Source organism: Glandiceps talaboti, chromosome 10, assembly GCF_964340395.1.
Source record: "Glandiceps talaboti chromosome 10, keGlaTala1.1, whole genome shotgun sequence".
Classification (NCBI taxonomy): domain Eukaryota; kingdom Metazoa; phylum Hemichordata; class Enteropneusta; family Spengelidae; genus Glandiceps; species Glandiceps talaboti.
In genome coordinates this window covers 23,437,545-23,455,940 of record NC_135558.1, presented here as the reverse complement: position 1 = coordinate 23,455,940, position 18,396 = coordinate 23,437,545, and positions in this window count along the sequence as shown.

Below are 18,396 nucleotides of genomic sequence, written 5' to 3'. Positions count from 1 at the left end.
ACCATATAATAGATATTGCCTTGAAATACACTGCCATGGATACACTAAAGACGACAGTACCTTAAATTCACTCAGTCATTAGTAGCATTTTTATGCCAACAATTATTTAGACTGAGAATGTAGTCATACTCGTATGGTAATTCTGGCTATATGGTCCCCTGGATTTGAGAGTTTAATTTGAATGTTTGTAGTGAAATTGACCAACCCACCCCCCTGATAAAAAGAGGATTAAATGTTTGATAGCTCTACTGAGCTCTGTATGCAGTTGAATTTAGGCCGCATTGGAAATTGATTACTCTAAAATCCATATTATCTAGTCAATGCTAGGGGTGTCATCGCTGCCAAGCAATTCTTTGTTGCCAATTTGAATCACCATACAAGGACACATACTTTTTGGTTTTTTGGGGGGGAGAGGGTTAACATACATGCACATGCTTGACTGCGAATATGAAGAGTTGTAATGGAATGTGCCATTATAACTCTAAACCATACAAACATACATACAGAAAGTTAAAATGAATGGGGGACTTTATTGTATTGTTGTAATGAATATGACGCACAACGGTGATGGCAAATAAAGATGGCGACACGGCAGTAATAGAGATGGCGGCGACACGGCGGAGGTTTGTGAGGTTTATGTGTGTTGGTATGAGAGATTAAGGCCATAGACAGCAAGTGAAAAATATGTAAAACCTACAAAGGACTAACCAACGAACCATTGCCAACCAACCAACCAACCGACCAACCAACCAACCAACCAACGCCAACCAACCAAACAACAAAGTAATCAACCCTAGAGACCCACCTAGTCAGAGAAAACCAAAATCCACAAGAAAACAGACGTACGGAAAGGGATAACAAAAATCGAGGAGTGCTGTTTGTGTATGTCAATATGTAATATATGATCATGTGCAGCGAAGACTGCGGACCGAAACGCGAGGTAGATGATGGCGCAGATATGACAATTGGTGCCGGAGACGCAAAAATGATAGTGTATTTGATGTACGTATGTTGGAAGGGGTGAGGTGGGATAGTTAAAAGAGCAATCATTCATGCAGCCATACAAACTAAAAAAAACTCAAAAAACTTACTTGGTTCTGATGTCTGAAACTGTTTTTCTGTTCTTCTAAACTCCTCCAAAAGTTCTACTAATAAAATAACTTAAAAATACATTTCAATACATAAATTACATTTTGATAGATATACATAAATGCAAAATACACATCAGTATCGTAATAATCAAATACATCGATCAGTCTTGGGTCTTCTTATCACCACAGGCTAAAAGAAAGAAATTTAAGAAATAGTATAAGAATTGAAGTATTCACTCACAATGCAATTATATTATTTTCTAAATTTATTTTATATTGCAGACATGACAATCAAATAGAAATAAAGTTTCTAAATCTAACTTTCAATGTATAAACATATTAAATATTAAAAAGACAGTTTTTTTACTCACATTTTCCATCATTTGTCCATCTTTGTCGAGCCTGGCTTCCTGAAAATAAACTTGCATGGAAATTGTATTAATACAGTTTGGTTAATATATTGTGTTTTATTTAATAAAATAATGAAAAAATACATTCAATATAAATTACATTTACCAAAGTGCTCCCATATGGTTGATATTAAATTTTCAAGGTTATAATTTGTAGACAATATTTTTTTATGAAATGGGGTGAAAGGAAGAAATCAAATCTTGACGAAGGTAAACTTGCCCAGGTTTGGGAAACCACTATAAAGAAAGAACTGTGTGTATAAATTTGCAAATACAGTATAATTAATTGATTTTTTATTGTTCTACTGTTTCTCCCTGAAAAATCGACCCCAATGGTTAGAAAAGCCAATGAGAATAAGTCAAGCAAAAACATTTTTATACTATTAAATTGATTATGAAATAATAACTGACTAAAGTTGCATAAAGTGGGTAGAATTTGTATGTGTTATCAAAATGTGTATTTTTGTCCTATCTCAGAGAATTAAATTTTTTTTGCAGAAGTAATATGGGAGGGGGGGGGGGGGTGCACAACTCCCATAGGTGGGAAAGGTCTGCTGGAAAGCAGTGTTTTTTTGTATACTTTTCTGGGCTGGAAAACTTTGGAAAACCCTGCTCAGCTGGACTGATAGATTTTGCTTCAGTTGCAGCTTAGAATAAATCTATAAATCTCAAAACATTATTACAATTCTTAAAAGTGAGATTTCATTTTCCAAAAGACAATTAATTTGGTCAGTTTTTAGCTATTTCATCGTACAAACTGCCGCCTGTATCTATCATAGATCTGTAGAGTATCTATTTTGTGCTATAAAGTTGGTATTAGAAAGTGTCTCCATTTTTGGGTATGTAGTATGACAACAGTAAGGGCTTGGTAATCTTAGCAAAGCCTCCTAGTATCATTTCACACAGAGTTGTCCTGTCATATGAACATGTTTAATGAGAGTAATCCATAATGCCAATACTATTTCAACTTTAAGTGCAATTAATTATGAAAGGAGAATTAGAAATTAACAGTCATTGGTGCCTTATTATGTGCTTATTTACTATATATTAGTATTTATTATATATTAGTATTTATCATACATTAGTATTTATTATATTAGTACTTATTACTTATTAGTGACTATTTATTATATGTTATTATTATTACCCTAAAGTTATTATTATTATTATTATCATTATTGTTATTAAGATAGAATTTAATAGTAGGGCCGGCAAAGAAAATTTATCTAAAGTGTGCTTCTTTGAACTAGTATTGGCAAAATAAACCACTTTCATTAATTTTGTTCACATGACCATATATCCCAGGATGAGGTGGGCAACTCTTTGTGAAATGACATAGGGAGGCTATGTTGAAACCCCCAAAAACCAAACTGTTGTCATACTACACACCCTAAAAATGGTCTGACTCTTTCTTATACCAACTGTATTACTCAAAATACATACTATACAGGTCTATAATACATGCAGACGGTAGTTCATATGATGTAATACCTAAAAACTGATCAAAAATAATTAATTTTTTGAGAAATGAAATCTTACTTTTAGCAATTGTAAGAATTATTTTGAAAAATATATCAATATTTTGAACTACAATTAAAATAAAATCAACCAGTCTAGATGGGCAGGGTTATCCAAAATCTTCTCGCCTAGAAAAGTATATACCCTATATCATACATGTACATGTACCTTATGACATATGCATACAGACTTTACAGCAGACCTTCCCCGTATAGTCCATGGGAGCTCAAGGCCAGGTTTCAAAATAAAGCTTGTTTTATATTTAATTATGCAGAAAATATTGATTTTTGATGACAAATATGGCATATTTTCCGAATGACATGTCACCTTTGTGCCAGTTTTGAAAGAAATCAGATATTGGAAGTCTGAGCCCATTGTAATAGTCACTCACTTTGGGGGACTAAAAGTGCTTTTGCTGGATGAATTCTATTCCCTTTTCTAAACATTGTGATCTCTGATTGAGAGAGAAACACAAGTGTGGTAAACCATAATATTTTTGTTCAAAATTTCAATTGATAAATATTGAATCAAACTTTTATGATTCAGTTTTAATTTAGCAAAACCAATTGCAACCTACAGGAGCATTTTGGTTTACACCAGTTATATTTTTACAGCTTTTATTTTATTTATTTTTTACAGAGGTTAATGAGGGAGACGGTAGTTCTCTTATAAAAACTTTTTTTTAAAACTCCTCCCATGTAACAAAAACTACTCTAATGGTGAAAAACTAATGGTCCTTGCTCAGTGCTCGGGGATCATCATGTTATAGACTTTTTGTAATTACAGATTTTTAGTTGTAGTCTTTTTAGCCCTAATTTGCATATCACTGATGAAATTATCATATCAAGAATACATCTTAATCTAATTATAGACAACCAAAAAGACATTTTTAGATCATAATTTACATATCACTGATTGGATCGTGTTATAGACCTTTTGTAAATATAGACTTAGTTTTAGTCTTTATAGCCCTAATTTGCATATCACTGATGAGATAAACACATCAAGAATACATCTTAAACTAATGATAGATTTTTTACCATAAAGACACATTTTTAGGCACTAATTTGCATATTACTGATTGGATCATCTTGTTATAGACTTTCTTTTAGTTTGAGTCTTTTTAGCCCTAATTTGCATATCAGTGATGAGATAAACACATCAAGAATACATCTTAATCTAATGATAGACTTTTGACCAAAAAGACACGTTATTAGGCACTAATTTGCATATTACTGATTGGATCATCTTGTTATAGACTTTATAAATATAGACTTTTAGTTTTAGTCTTTGTAGCCCTAATTTGCATATCACTAATGAGATAAACACATCAAAATTACATCTTAATCTAATGATAGAATTTTGACCAAAAAGACATATTATTAGGCACTAATTTGCATATTACTGATTGGATCATCTTGTTATAGACTTTCTTTTAGTTTGAGTCTTTTTAGGCCTAATTTGCATATCACTGATGAGATAAACACATCAAGAGTACATCTTAATCTAATGATAGACTTTTGACCAAAAAGACACATTATTAGACACTAATTTGCATATTACTGATTGGATCATCTTGTTATAGACTTTGTAAATATAGACTTAGTTTTAGTCTTTTTAGCCCTAATTTGCATATCACTAATGAGATAAACACATCAAGAATACATCTTAATCTAATGATAGAATTTTGACCAAAAAGACATATTATTAGGCACTAATTTGCATATTACTGATTGGATCATCTTGTTATAGACTTTCTTTTAGTTTGAGTCTTTTTAGGCCTAATTTGCATATCACTGATGAGATAAACACATCAAGAGTACATCTTAATCTAATGATAGACTTTTGACCAAAAAGACACGTTATTAGGCACTAATTTGCATATTACTGATTGGATCATCTTGTTATAGACTTTGTAAATATAGACTTAGTTTTAGTCTTTTTAGCCCTAATTTGCATATCACTAATGAGATAAACACATCAAGAATACATCTTAATCTAATGATAGAATTTTGACCAAAAAGACATATTATTAGGCACTAATTTGCATATTACTGATTGGATCATCTTGTTATAGACTTTCTTTTAGTTTGAGTCTTTTTAGCCCTAATTTGCATATCAGTGATGAGATAAACACATCAAGAGTACATCTGAATCTAATGATAGACTTTTGACCAAAAAGACACATTATTAGGCACTAATTTGCATATTACTGATTGGATCATCTTGTTATAGACTATTTTATTTTTAGTCTTTTAGCCCTAATTTGCATATCAGTGATGAGATAAACACATCAAGAATGCATATTAATCTAATGATAGATTTTTGACCAAAAAGACACATTTTAGGCACTAATTTGCATATTACTGATTGGATCATCTTGTTATAGACTTTCCTTTATTTTTAGTCTTTTAAGCCCTAATTTGAATATCACTGATGAGATAAACACATCAAGAATACATCTTAATCTAATAATAGATTTTTGACCAAAAAGACACATTATTAGGCACTAATTTGCATATTACTGATTGGATTATCTTAGACATTTTGTAAATATAGACTTTTAGTCTTAGTCTTTTTAGCTCTAATTTGCATATCACTGATGAGATAAACACATCAAGAGTACATCTAAATCTAATGATAGATTTTTGACCAAAAAGACACATTATTAGGCACTAATTTGCATATTACTGATGAGATAAACACATCAAGAATACATCTTAATCTAATGATAGACTTTTGACCAAAAAGACACGTTATTAGGCACTAATTTGCATATTACTGATTGGATCATCTTGTTATAGACTTTGTAAATATAGACTTAGTTTTAGTCTTTTTAGCCCTAATTTGCATATCACTAATGAGATAAACACATCAAGAATACATCTTAATCTAATGATAGAATTTTGACCAAAAAGACATATTATTAGGCACTAATTTGCATATTACTGATTGGATCATCTTGTTATAGACTTTCTTTTAGTTTGAGTCTTTTTAGCCCTAATTTGCATATCACTGATGAGATAAACACATCCAGAATGCATCTTAATCTAATGATAGATCTTTGACCAAAAAGATGAGATCATAAGCCTTAATTTGGTTTTGAGACACATATATTTGATCACTATACCATGGGTATAACTGAAGCGGTGACATTATTTTGTATTGTAATTTATGAATGTTCTGACCATCACAAAACGAAAAATAAATTTGGTTCACATTGTTGGTTGTTATGTGGTTATTAGCTATATTTGTAAGATTGTAAACAAACTTATCTTTTTCATCATCTTCAAAGAAGAATGTCTTTACGGAAATAACTCTTAAATTTGTAACATGAATGAAAAAAATATGCGCTGCAGAGCAAAATACACGGGTTTTAATTGTGTATGATTAGCATTTTAATGAAAGAATTATTTCGATTCAACTTTGTATTTCTTGAAAAAAAAACTAACTAACTACATTTTGCGAAAACTTTAACCCTAATTAGAAGTGGCACAGTCAGTATTTCTAGAAACAATCTATTTTAAGTTTACATTTAGTTAACTAGTTTTTGCGAAAGTTGTTAATTTTAGAATGGGAACCCTAATTAGAAGTGGCACAGTCTGTATTTCTAGGAACAACCTATTTTAAGTTTACATTTGGTTTACTAGTTTTGGGGTAACTTTAGTATGGGACCCTAAATAGAAGTGGTTTTCTGTGGTTATAGGCAATTATGGTTTTCAAGTTTGTGTTTCGTAAATAGTCTAATATAAACATCAATGATTTTTCATTTGAACATGGCAAAATACAATTGTTTCGGTTGTGAAAGAAATGTGTATACCGGAGGTGGCTGAATTTATAGGAATCTGGGTACCCGAGAACAACTTTGTGTACATGACTATGTATGACGTATCTATTCAAATTTGTTTGTCGATAAATTTTGATTTGTATTTTTTATTCGTAGATAAATTTTGATATGTATTTTGCGTTCTTAATGTTTTCGAAAATGGGGAATATTACAGTCTGTGCCACTTGAACAACCAATGACAAACTTTCCTCCTGACAAAACCGTCTAAATCCTAACCTGTCCACCCGGGCCGCCACCTTCCCGCCAAAAAAGGTACCGCGCCGAAATTGCCACCATGGCCCCCATTCCCATACAACGGGCCCAAATGCAGCAGAAAGAACAAACATAGCAAACCGACTTATCTCATATACCATCCTTCGACGTTCTCGCAGGGACCAAACCATGATAAATTGACGAACCAATACGCAAACCATTGACTTCCATTCTCGAACAGTCTCTATTGTACAGCGAACAAACATCTGAAGCAAACACAGCATCCATACGGTGATACACATTGCAATTTTTCCTTCCAACTTCCTCTTTTCGACCAGTGAGCGAAGTAGACAGCATACAGCATCCAGGACCCATACCAAACATCGGAATATTCTTCTATCATCCACTCTCAGCAGTACAAGGCTTCGGACATATACTATGACGACATAGACCAGGGTGAGCAGCACAATACCAGTATCCATCTTTGTTTATCGTTTGCTGGAGTCGCAAAGACAGTTTGAAAATGTATCACGCGTCATTTATATACCCAACCCAAGATGTTAGATTCCTGTCGAGAACCATGAACCAATCAGACCTAGAGGATCAAAATTTTCCTCTACCCCCCCCCCCCCCCGGTGTACTTTAAAGGTGGTGGCAGGGAAAACTATTGTGTTTGTAAGACTAGTTAGGTGTTGTTTGTTTCAAATTGGTCAATCACTTGACAGGGAGTACACGTGTTACATTTGACAAACAACCAATCAAAAGTCCGGAGTTGATTTCTCCACATTCTTTTATTTTACAGGAATACAAACTTATGTAACGTGCACAGGGGTGAACACTGTGTAATGAAGGTATAGACTAGCGTTCCTCGCTAAATGCGTGCAATGACGGATAAGCACCGGTATTGTTGATGAATTATGAATGTATGTGTCGACCCCCGTTTGAATGAAAGTGTAATGTATAAAATTATGTGAAAACCAGGACGTGGTGACGGGGGCTATTGTCTTGGAATAATAAGGTGTTGTATTTTGTTACCTATTACTCAACTCGTTGACATACAGTTTATTTATTTATTTCACGGAAGGCCGGCAAGTCCCATTTACAGGCTCCTAAAAATGAAAAATTCAAGAATACAAAACACACAAGCATATCAAACAAACAAAACTAACTTAATGCACATTAAAAACACATTTTTCGATTACTTATTCTCTAAGTATGTCAGTCATTTCATGATGAACGAAGAAGTCATAGTCAAATACAGCTGTAAGTCTTGCACCGTCAACCAGTTCAATTCTGATAGAAATCTTTTAAACAGTTCATGTTCTTTCCTACATTGCAATGTCAGATCCCTTACAAAAAACTTTGATAGCTTTGTTAACTTTCTAAGCATGTTAGATCAAAATTTTCTTTTTATAGCTCTAACGGAAACATGGTTACATCCCGATTCAAATTGCTGTCTTTATGATTTGCCTTCCTATACTTTCGTTACTTGTAATCGTGAAGCCTCACAAGGTGGTGGAGTCGCTCTGTATTTTCACAACTCGTTGTCCTTCTCTCGCATTAACACATGTAAAATTAATCACTGCGAATCCATCTTTGGGGAAACTATGATCAACAACAAAAAGATTGTTATAGGCGTTATCTACAGAAGACCCAACACACCTTTTAATGAATTCATTGACAGTTTAGAAGCATGCCTTGATGAGGTGTCAGTGAACGGGCGTGATTGTATTCTCCTTGGCGATATGAATATTGACACATCTTTAGATAGCCCACCCGTTACTCATTACAATACTCTCCTGAATACATACAATATGACACAATTAATTAACACCCCTACCAGAGTTACTAACACCTCACAAATAATACTGACCACTTTATTGAGTCCGGTACAATTGAAACAGACATTTCAGACCACTATCAAATTTTCGGCATTATTAAAAGTCTGCATCACGTTTTTGAAAACAGTACCAAAACACACACCTACGATTTCTGGAATTACAACAAAGAGGCCTTCTTAGCTGACCTAAGCAATGTATCCTGGCAACCAGTCCACATGTGCGAAGATCCGTCTGAAGCATACAATATTTTTAATGATTTATTTCATACTGTTATCAGAAGACATCTTCGAATAAAAACATTTACAAGAACACAAAAGTCAATTAAAAGACCCTGGATCACAAAGGGCTTATTTACATCCATACATACAAAACATAAACTTTTCTCGAAAATGAAAAATCACCCAAGGAATAACCAAATTAAAAATATGTATACTAGGTACAGGAATACATTGACGAAGCTCCTTAGGTTGGCTAAGAAAAACTACTACACCAATAAAATTTCAAATGCCTCTGGCAACACCAACAAAACTTGGCTTATTATTAAAGAGATGTTGAACAAAACACATACCAAATGTTCTCCCGATAAATTAACTACAAACAACCCTGGAAACACATGCTTAACAGATACAAGAGATATTACTCAAGAATTCAATAATTATTTCACTGGTATTGGGCCCAATCTTGCTCAAAAGATTACAAGCAACAAAGACTTTAGACAATACCTGGATGGGAACTACCTCAACTCCTTTTTCTTTCACCCCGTGTCTGAAGAAGACGTCCTTGGAGAAATATTCAAGCTTGATCCCCGCAAAGCTACCGGTCAAGACACAATTAATCCCCTCTTAGTTATACACGCTGCTCACATTATTGCATGCCCTCTCACACATATAATTAACTGTTCTCTCAACAATGGTATTTTTCCAAGTCTGAATCTATTGTCAATCATCAACTTGTTATATATTTTGAAAAATACAACATCCTCATCAAAACTCAGTTTGGTTTCAGGAAAAAACACAGTACTAAGCTTGCCCTGGTTGACCTGATCACTGGTATTGCTAATAAGCTGGACAATGGATATCTGACATGTGGTATATTCATTGATTTGCGGAAAGCCTTTGACACAATAGACCATAGTATTCTTCTACAGTGTCAGAGGCTTGCCTTTACTTTGGTTTAAAAGTTATCTCTCCCAGCGTAAGCAGTGTGTCTGTATAAATAATGTTACCTCGCCATATAGCGAAATACAATGTGGAGTACCACAAGGCTCAATTTTAGGCCCCCTTCTCTTTCTGATTTACATCAATGATATTGTGAACGCTACTGATGCATTTGAATTTCGATTATTTGCCGACGACACAAACTTGTTTCAATTTATCAACAATCCCTCAAATATAATTCAGCTTGATCAACTCCATTTCGACTTCAGGAAAGTCTGTGACTGGTGCGACGCCAATAGGCTCACTATCAATGTAGAAAAAACGAATTTCATGATTATTAAGACTTCGCAAAGATTGGTGAAAACGGAGGGAAGTCTGGGCATCAATCGCTCACAAATTTCACAAGTAACGTCAACCAATTATCTTGGCGTGTGTTTAGATCAAAATATGCTTTGGACATCACACATTGAAAAAGTTAGGAAAGCAATTTCTCCAATTAATGGCATAATTTCCAAAATTCGCTATTACGTACCTAAATCTACTCTTCTTCTGCTGTATAACTCTATGATCTTGCCCCATATCTCATATTGTATAGAGATATGGGGCAATACATACAATACATTTCTCAAGCCTATCTTAAACCTTCAAAAGAAAGTTATTCGCTTTATAACTTTTTCAAATATTGGTGCTCCCTCCTCCCCTCTTTTTCAGCAACTAGGAATTCTAAGTGTCCACCAGCAATGCAAATTTAATACTTCTTTATTTATTTTTGATTTGAGGGCCGGTCACTTCCCGCAAACAGTTAACGACTATTTCAACACACCACCAAATACGTATCACACTCGGAATACAACGAGAGATAACTTTTACATTCCAAAAGTAAATCTTACTTTGACGCAACACAATTTTCAGTATGCAGCTGCAAAACATTGGAACTCCTTACCTGAAGAATTGAAAAAAATACAATCCAGGACTACTTTTAAATCTCAGTTAAAACAGTATTTGTTACAAAATTAATTCAGCTTTTTCTACCTTACATTGCATTTAATGCCAGTTGTTATATTTTTTTTTTGATGAGAACGCGTTTTGTTTTGTTTGTTTTTTGTTTGTTTTTGTTTTAATTTCAAATTTGTTTTTGTTTTTGCTTTGATTATTTTATTTGTTTAATCAATTGTAGTATGGGCCACAAACTTGACTAGTTTGTTTCAAACTATTTCTGTGGTCCAGCCATAAACTCTGTATTCATCCATCAGTTTAATTGTAATATTTATTCCACTGTCTTTTGTACTTTCTCTCTTGTTATGTTGATATGATTTTGAGTTTGTGGCAAATAAAATACTATATCTAAAATACATTATGAGGCAAATATATAAAATCAATATTGTCAGGTGGACAATCTGGAAAATTAAATTTGATAAATTAAAGTCAATATTCAAAATACTACAACAAAGACCACTATACGTTGTTATACATGTACATCTGTGAACGGCACAGTGTTTAAAAACATTAAATTTACTGGCATCAGGTTTGTAAACTTTCTAGTTCTCCGATCCGGCATCTGTGGAACTTTAAAATGTAACTTGAAAAGCATATATGGACTATCATAAACATTACTTACACACTTGTAAAAAATACCATGTCTAAAAACATCCTCCGTTGCGCTGAGAGGGGATTGGCAAATCGAAAAACTTGCATAATGTGCATATTGTGTCGGTTAAAAATTATTCCGTTTAATGAATTTTCCAGAACCCTTTCAATGCTAGCCTGTGGTTTATTTTGGCAAGGTTACCAAATGATTGAGCCCTATTCCAGAATAATCCCCATGGGTGATCAAGGTATGCTGTTCCTGCGCCAAACCACAATTGAATGGGGTTGGCTAAGTATCTCCAAATATAGATTACGATCCAACCTCTCCTTGCAAATCCCACACTTATAAAGAAATATCTTATTATGTATGAACACTGAAGTCGATTACCACTGTTATTTTATACTAGTGTATCATACATTTGCACATCTCCAGAATACGGGAAGAATGCCATATAACTGCACAAATGAAAATCAGCGACAACGTTTTTTTGTGAGCTTGAAGGGAAGAGGGAACTGGGAAACAATTTGTACAAAATATTTTCTCATCAGCCCCCACCCCTTCCCTAAGTGCTGTTCGTTCCCTCGGTTTGCATTTGCGCGGAAATGTAATTCAGGCCAGATATACTCTCTGTCTAAAATAGGTGGAACAACATTATCCACATATTAGGGCAAGAAATGGCAAGACAACTTAGTCTAGTTTATTAACTGTTGAAAGCTTCATAAGACAGTTGATTTCTCGGGATTCAATTACGATATGAGCAGTCAAATTTTTGGTCGCTTCTTTCTTTATGTGAGGAGGATTTAATTTAGAAGTGTTTAAGACGATTTTTATGAAGATAGCACACTCGAGTAAACATATAACTATCAATCCAACAATATATACCAATGACAACTGTCAATCAAACGTGTCACGTGAACTGATTGCTTTGGTATATGAAAATATAATTTCATTGAGACACTGACCCGCCCCTGTGCTACATCCAAGTGGGACACACAGAATTATCTTTATACGCATATAAAGTCCAGATACGTCCTGATAAAGGAAGTCAAAAGTACAAACCATGTTTGGCAGTGTCATTTTATTTTGGTACATGCAAATGTATAATTGTTTTTTCTTCTGAGCTAACATAAAATGGAATATTAATGCTAGTACCTTTAGAATTCAAACTGTTCTTACTACATTTATCAAGTAAACAAATATACCTCACGTCTGAATAAAGACTTGAATATGTGCTGAACAAGAAAAAATGAATCGATTAACTAGAGATTCTTACATTAATACTTTTGTGACTTCTGCACAAATGTTGAAGACATTCATTGACATCACTGTACCAGTCATTCTGTAACGTACACGTACTATAGCGTAGAATGCCTGCCAATATTCGAAAATACAATACTGCAATGACTATATGCAATACTGCAATGACTATATGCAATACTGCAATGACTATATGCAATACTGCAATGACTATATGCGATATGACTACATGAGATGACTATATGCGATATGACTACATGAGGTGACTACATGCGATATGGCTACATGCGATGTGACTACATGAGATGACTACATGCGATATGACTACATGAGATGACTACATGCGATATGACTACATGAGATGACTACATGCGATATGACTACATGAGGTGACTACATGCGATATGACTACATGAGATGACTACATGCGATATGACTACATGAGATGACTATATGCGACATGACTACATGAGATGACTATATGCAATACTGCGATGCGAGATGATGACATGATATGCGGCGATTTTGTAATGACGTTATGCCATTCGTAGATTATTCAATACGCATAATACGAGTATTGATATGAAACAGGCTAGGGAGTACTCCTCAGCATGTTGCACCGTTGCACGTGGTAAGAGGTGGACCATTTGATATCCGGGGGGGGGGGGGGCTTGGAAGATTTCGGGGGAAAAAAGATGCCAAATCCGGATATGAGAGGGTGATGGAAAAAAAAGACGGACCACTGCTGCTAGAAAAAAAAATGTCTTGGCAGGGAAATGATGCACAGGTTCGAGTATACTGTTCAACTTGCTCGTACCTCTCCAACCAGGACACTTGTCAAATCATGACAAACAGTTTCAAACACATGTCAGGTACCAGTCAGTTTCGTTAGCATGTGGTACATATATATATATTTGTTCTTTTCTCTGTTTCTTTCGTAAATGGTTTAAATATTACTTCATGTAAGGGTTCATAAATAACTATACATAACATTATACATATAATACATGTATTACCTAGCTACCACACTAGTTACAGAACATGCCATGTGAGTGTTTGGCTGTTTCACAATCAGTGCTTCACTTATCTTACACTTTGGGGCAAAAGTGAACTTGAAGGTTTTGTAATGGTAACCTTCATACTATTGGATAGTTTATAAAAGAACTTAATCTAAATTGTTCTAGTCTCTTCAGTATGAATTTGTCAAAAGGGATGCTATACTTCCTATTTCAGACACTACATGTATCGACACCACAACTCAAATTCAAGTTTCTATTGTACACTAGGTATGACCTCCTAAAGTGCTCTAACACATCAATAACTTTACTATACATGCAATATCAATGCCCCTATACCAATGTTACAGGCCCACTTTTATAACATGGAAAACTTAGGTAAAAAGTTATATTTACTTTAGCTTTTCGATGCTTGGCAATATATATCTCAGAGGCTATGCATAACCTAAAAATTGCCTAAATAGAAACAAAAAACTGCAGATCTGGCGGGGGGACCCCTTGCACTCCATCACCCCAGAGGCCACTCATTCGTTAAACCAACAATAAGATTCACCAAAATTGGTAAAAAAAAAACGTAGACATGTCCAAGCCTCAAATCAAAGTTCTTCCCTCCACCTCTTACTGTCAAGATGCTATGGAACTTTATTTCAAACATGTTTCAACCTTATGTAGTTGCTTTTTACATGTTAGAGCTGCCTTGTAAAGCTTGTAAATTATTGTCTGAAAGTGTCTGTGAATAGCCTAAACATTGCCTTTAGAAGTAAAAATCCTCCAGGCCGTTTTGTAGAACCCTAGAAACCCCCCCCCCCATTCACACACACAATAACACACAAGAGGTGGACATATCCCAGTCTCAAAGCTCTTCCCTCTACAACTTACTGTCAGATGCTATGAAACTTTATTCAGGGGGGTCAGTGACTTTTTGTCGGCCCAATGGAAAAAAAAACACTGACACCCCCCATCCCCCAAGCTTGAGAAACTGACTGGTCTATCTGAATGTTTGAGCTCACCAATCAAGTTTCCGATTTGTATTTTCAGTGTGTCACCATACCATGGCATAAAAACTGTCAACGATGTTTATTTAATTGAAAATCAAACATGTATGAAATATGTAGTTTTCTAAATATAATATGTGTGTCATAGAACATATTTTTACTCTCTCTATTACCGTGTGCCAAAACCAAACAGAAAATTGTGGCAACAAATGTAGGTGTTCAACATTGACGTAAAAAAAAATACGGATATCTCAGAAAAGCAAAGAAAAAAAAAGTTGCCAGCATAGGCGAAGGAGAAAAAAATAATTCTCAGGCAAGCAGGTGGGAAAAAAAATAATGACTCTCCACCAATCTTCAAAGCCCCCCAGGATATCGAATGGTCTACCCCTTATGCATATTGAATAATCTACGAATGGCATAACGTCATTACAAAATCGCCGCATATCATGTCATCATCTCGCATCGCAGTATAGCATGTAGTCATCTCATGTAGTCATATCGCATGTAGTCATCTCATGTAGTCACATCGCATGTAGTCACCTCATGTAGTCATATCGCATGTAGTCATCTCATGTAGTCACATCGCATGTAGTCATCTCATGTAGTCATCTAGTGTAGTCGCATCGCATGTAGTCACCTCATGTAGTCATATCGCATGTAGTCATCTCATGTAGTCACATCGCATGTAGTCATATCGCATGTAATCATCTCATGTAGTCATATCGCATATAGTCATTGCAGTATTGCATATAGTCATTGCAGTATTGTATTTTCGAATATTGGCAGGCATTCAACGCCATACAACATGACTAACTTACACAGACATAAACAAACTGATAAGAGAGTCACTTATACGTCAGAGTGCCTTGAGACACGGTGTTGTTTTGGTATCAACGTTTGTCAGTTTGATAGTGACAAGAAGTAGACTTTTTTCGGCACCCTCAAAGCTAGTTTTCATTGCCCACCACTGATGCAACAACGTTCGGATCACGGGCGTTTTTATATATATAGAACTCCAGTATTTGTGACAGCCCGGAGTGGCTGATAGTACGAACACTGGTGTAACAGTCTGATTGATCAGACTGTGTAACTCGACATGCACACTCGCGTACTCATATACACCAATCGTAATAATAATTTATTTTTTCTTGAATTCATGGAGTCGGCATACTTAACACTGTTCAAACGTGGATAAAAATATTTTTATTTGTATGTCATAGTTTTGGTAGGTAGGCTTTTGGGAGACTTTCACAAAATTCCCAGATGTCCGTCTTGTTCTGTGTTGATGAACTTGTAGCCACATTGACGTTGTTACACCGTGTGCAGGGTATATGGTCACACGGACGTTCTCTATACGTTTGATTCAAACTACTCAATGCAAATTCTCGCAGGTTCTTGTAATAATGTTATGCTCAGACATCGAAAAGAGTCATCAAGAATAAAATTAAACTCTGAAAAAAAATAAACGGCACTCAAGTACACTTCTTTTATGTGACAATCGAGCATGTTGGCAATAATCATGATCAGAACCTAACACTAGATATTTGCGCCGCGATACTACGACATATGATCGGACTATCGGAAGGCATATTATAGGACTGAGAGCTAGATCAGAACAGACCACAGTAAACAGTCCTCAACACGTAGCTCATAGCATGCGTTTGCAATATAATTATTGGCTCGGAATGTTTTGGGTTTTTTGACAAATACATGGCACAATGTCTTGGAATATTTTTAGCCAACATTTGAACGCCAACTTATGGAACGTGGAAAAAACATTTAGTGTTTAGTAAAGCAAAACATTTAGTGTTTAGTATTAAAAGCACAACTGTGTGAATACTCAAGTCACGGGACATACAAGTAACATTTACATTGCATTTTGAAAATTTTATAAACGCATAGAAAACAAACCTGCATTCAACTCATTCAGTATATTTCAACTGGGTATGGTAAACAGCACAGTTACTCTCGGTAATCCAATTCAACCCTTGTTTTATTTCTGCAATATAACTTATTTTGTGTGTGATGTTGATCAATTCACTCATTGAGTTTTAAAATTATCTCTCTTTCTTTCCCTGGTTACTTTGCTCTCAGCTATATCTCAGACCACTAGCAGTCTGAGGCCGTATGTAATTCTCTCTTTTCGTTATTGACTAAATAAAGACACCTTGTCCATTCTTCTCATCTAAATTAAAACATTCCTAATCTTATAATTGGCGAGAGATCACTTACATTAACAGTTTACTTTATATCTCATCTGCTGGGAGATTATCACACTGGACAAACATTCAATCATGCATAAACTAGTAAGAAAGAGAAAGGGATGTAACTCTGATGCACTGTGGCTTGAGGATCACCGTAAGTAACCAGGGAAAGAAAAAGAAATAGTTGTAAAACTCAATGATTGAATTGATCAATATCACACACAAAATGAGTTATATTGCACCACAAAAATTGATCATTCAATCGATCAATCATTCAACCAAATAATAAACCAATCAATCAATAAATCAACCGATCGATCGATCGATCAATCAGTTACATGCTCGCCCCCCCCCCGTGTTACATATCGCGCATGCGCACAACTAGCCAATGCCAGTAGAGATTGCAGTCAGAAGTCAGATCAACGGAGCCCTTTCCGTTCAAAGTACAGACTGGTCACCATGGTCACGTGAAATCGAAAACCCTACACATATGTATTACCAAATTTGAATATGTATTTAGGCAAGTCACACGAGGTTAATGTACGATTTGTACTTCACCAAGTTGTGATATGAGATAACACATTGGACGGTCAGATTGTGTACGTACCTTTATAGGGCTTTAATTTTAAAGTTTGTGATTTTGGGTGTTACTGATACTAGTATTTGTATAAATAGGACGAGTCCTTGATGAGTGAACGTGATCTTCGACAACCAAAATTTTAAATTTCACGTATTGTATAGTACCCCTTGGTTTTGATCGACCAGTTGACTCCACATACGCATTCGATCGCGTCTCTGCTCTATAGCCCATACATAGGTTTGAACACTGATCTATGGCAACGAGCAGAATGTTTCTTCGGGTTGTCTGTTATGTGAAATAATCGGTCGGTAAAAAACCCAGACCGGAATTTTATTTTACGATTTCATATAATGACCCGAGTAAGTGATTGCGAAAGAGTGGCTTGGACGTGACCCGAGTAGGCCAATAGCCCTTAGGAGACCACTAACTGAGAGAAATTAAAAAATGAATGAATGAATGAGTGAATGAATGAATGAATGAATGAATGAATGAATGAATGAATAATAAATGCATGAAAGAATCAACAATCAAAACATGAATGAATGAATGAATGAATGAATATACGAATAAATAAATAAATAAATAAATAAATAAATAAATAAATAAATAAATAAATAAAAAAATGAATGAATAATAATCCCAAAGCATTTGAAGATTATGAGACTAAAAAACACCAGAAACAAAAAACAAACAAACAAAT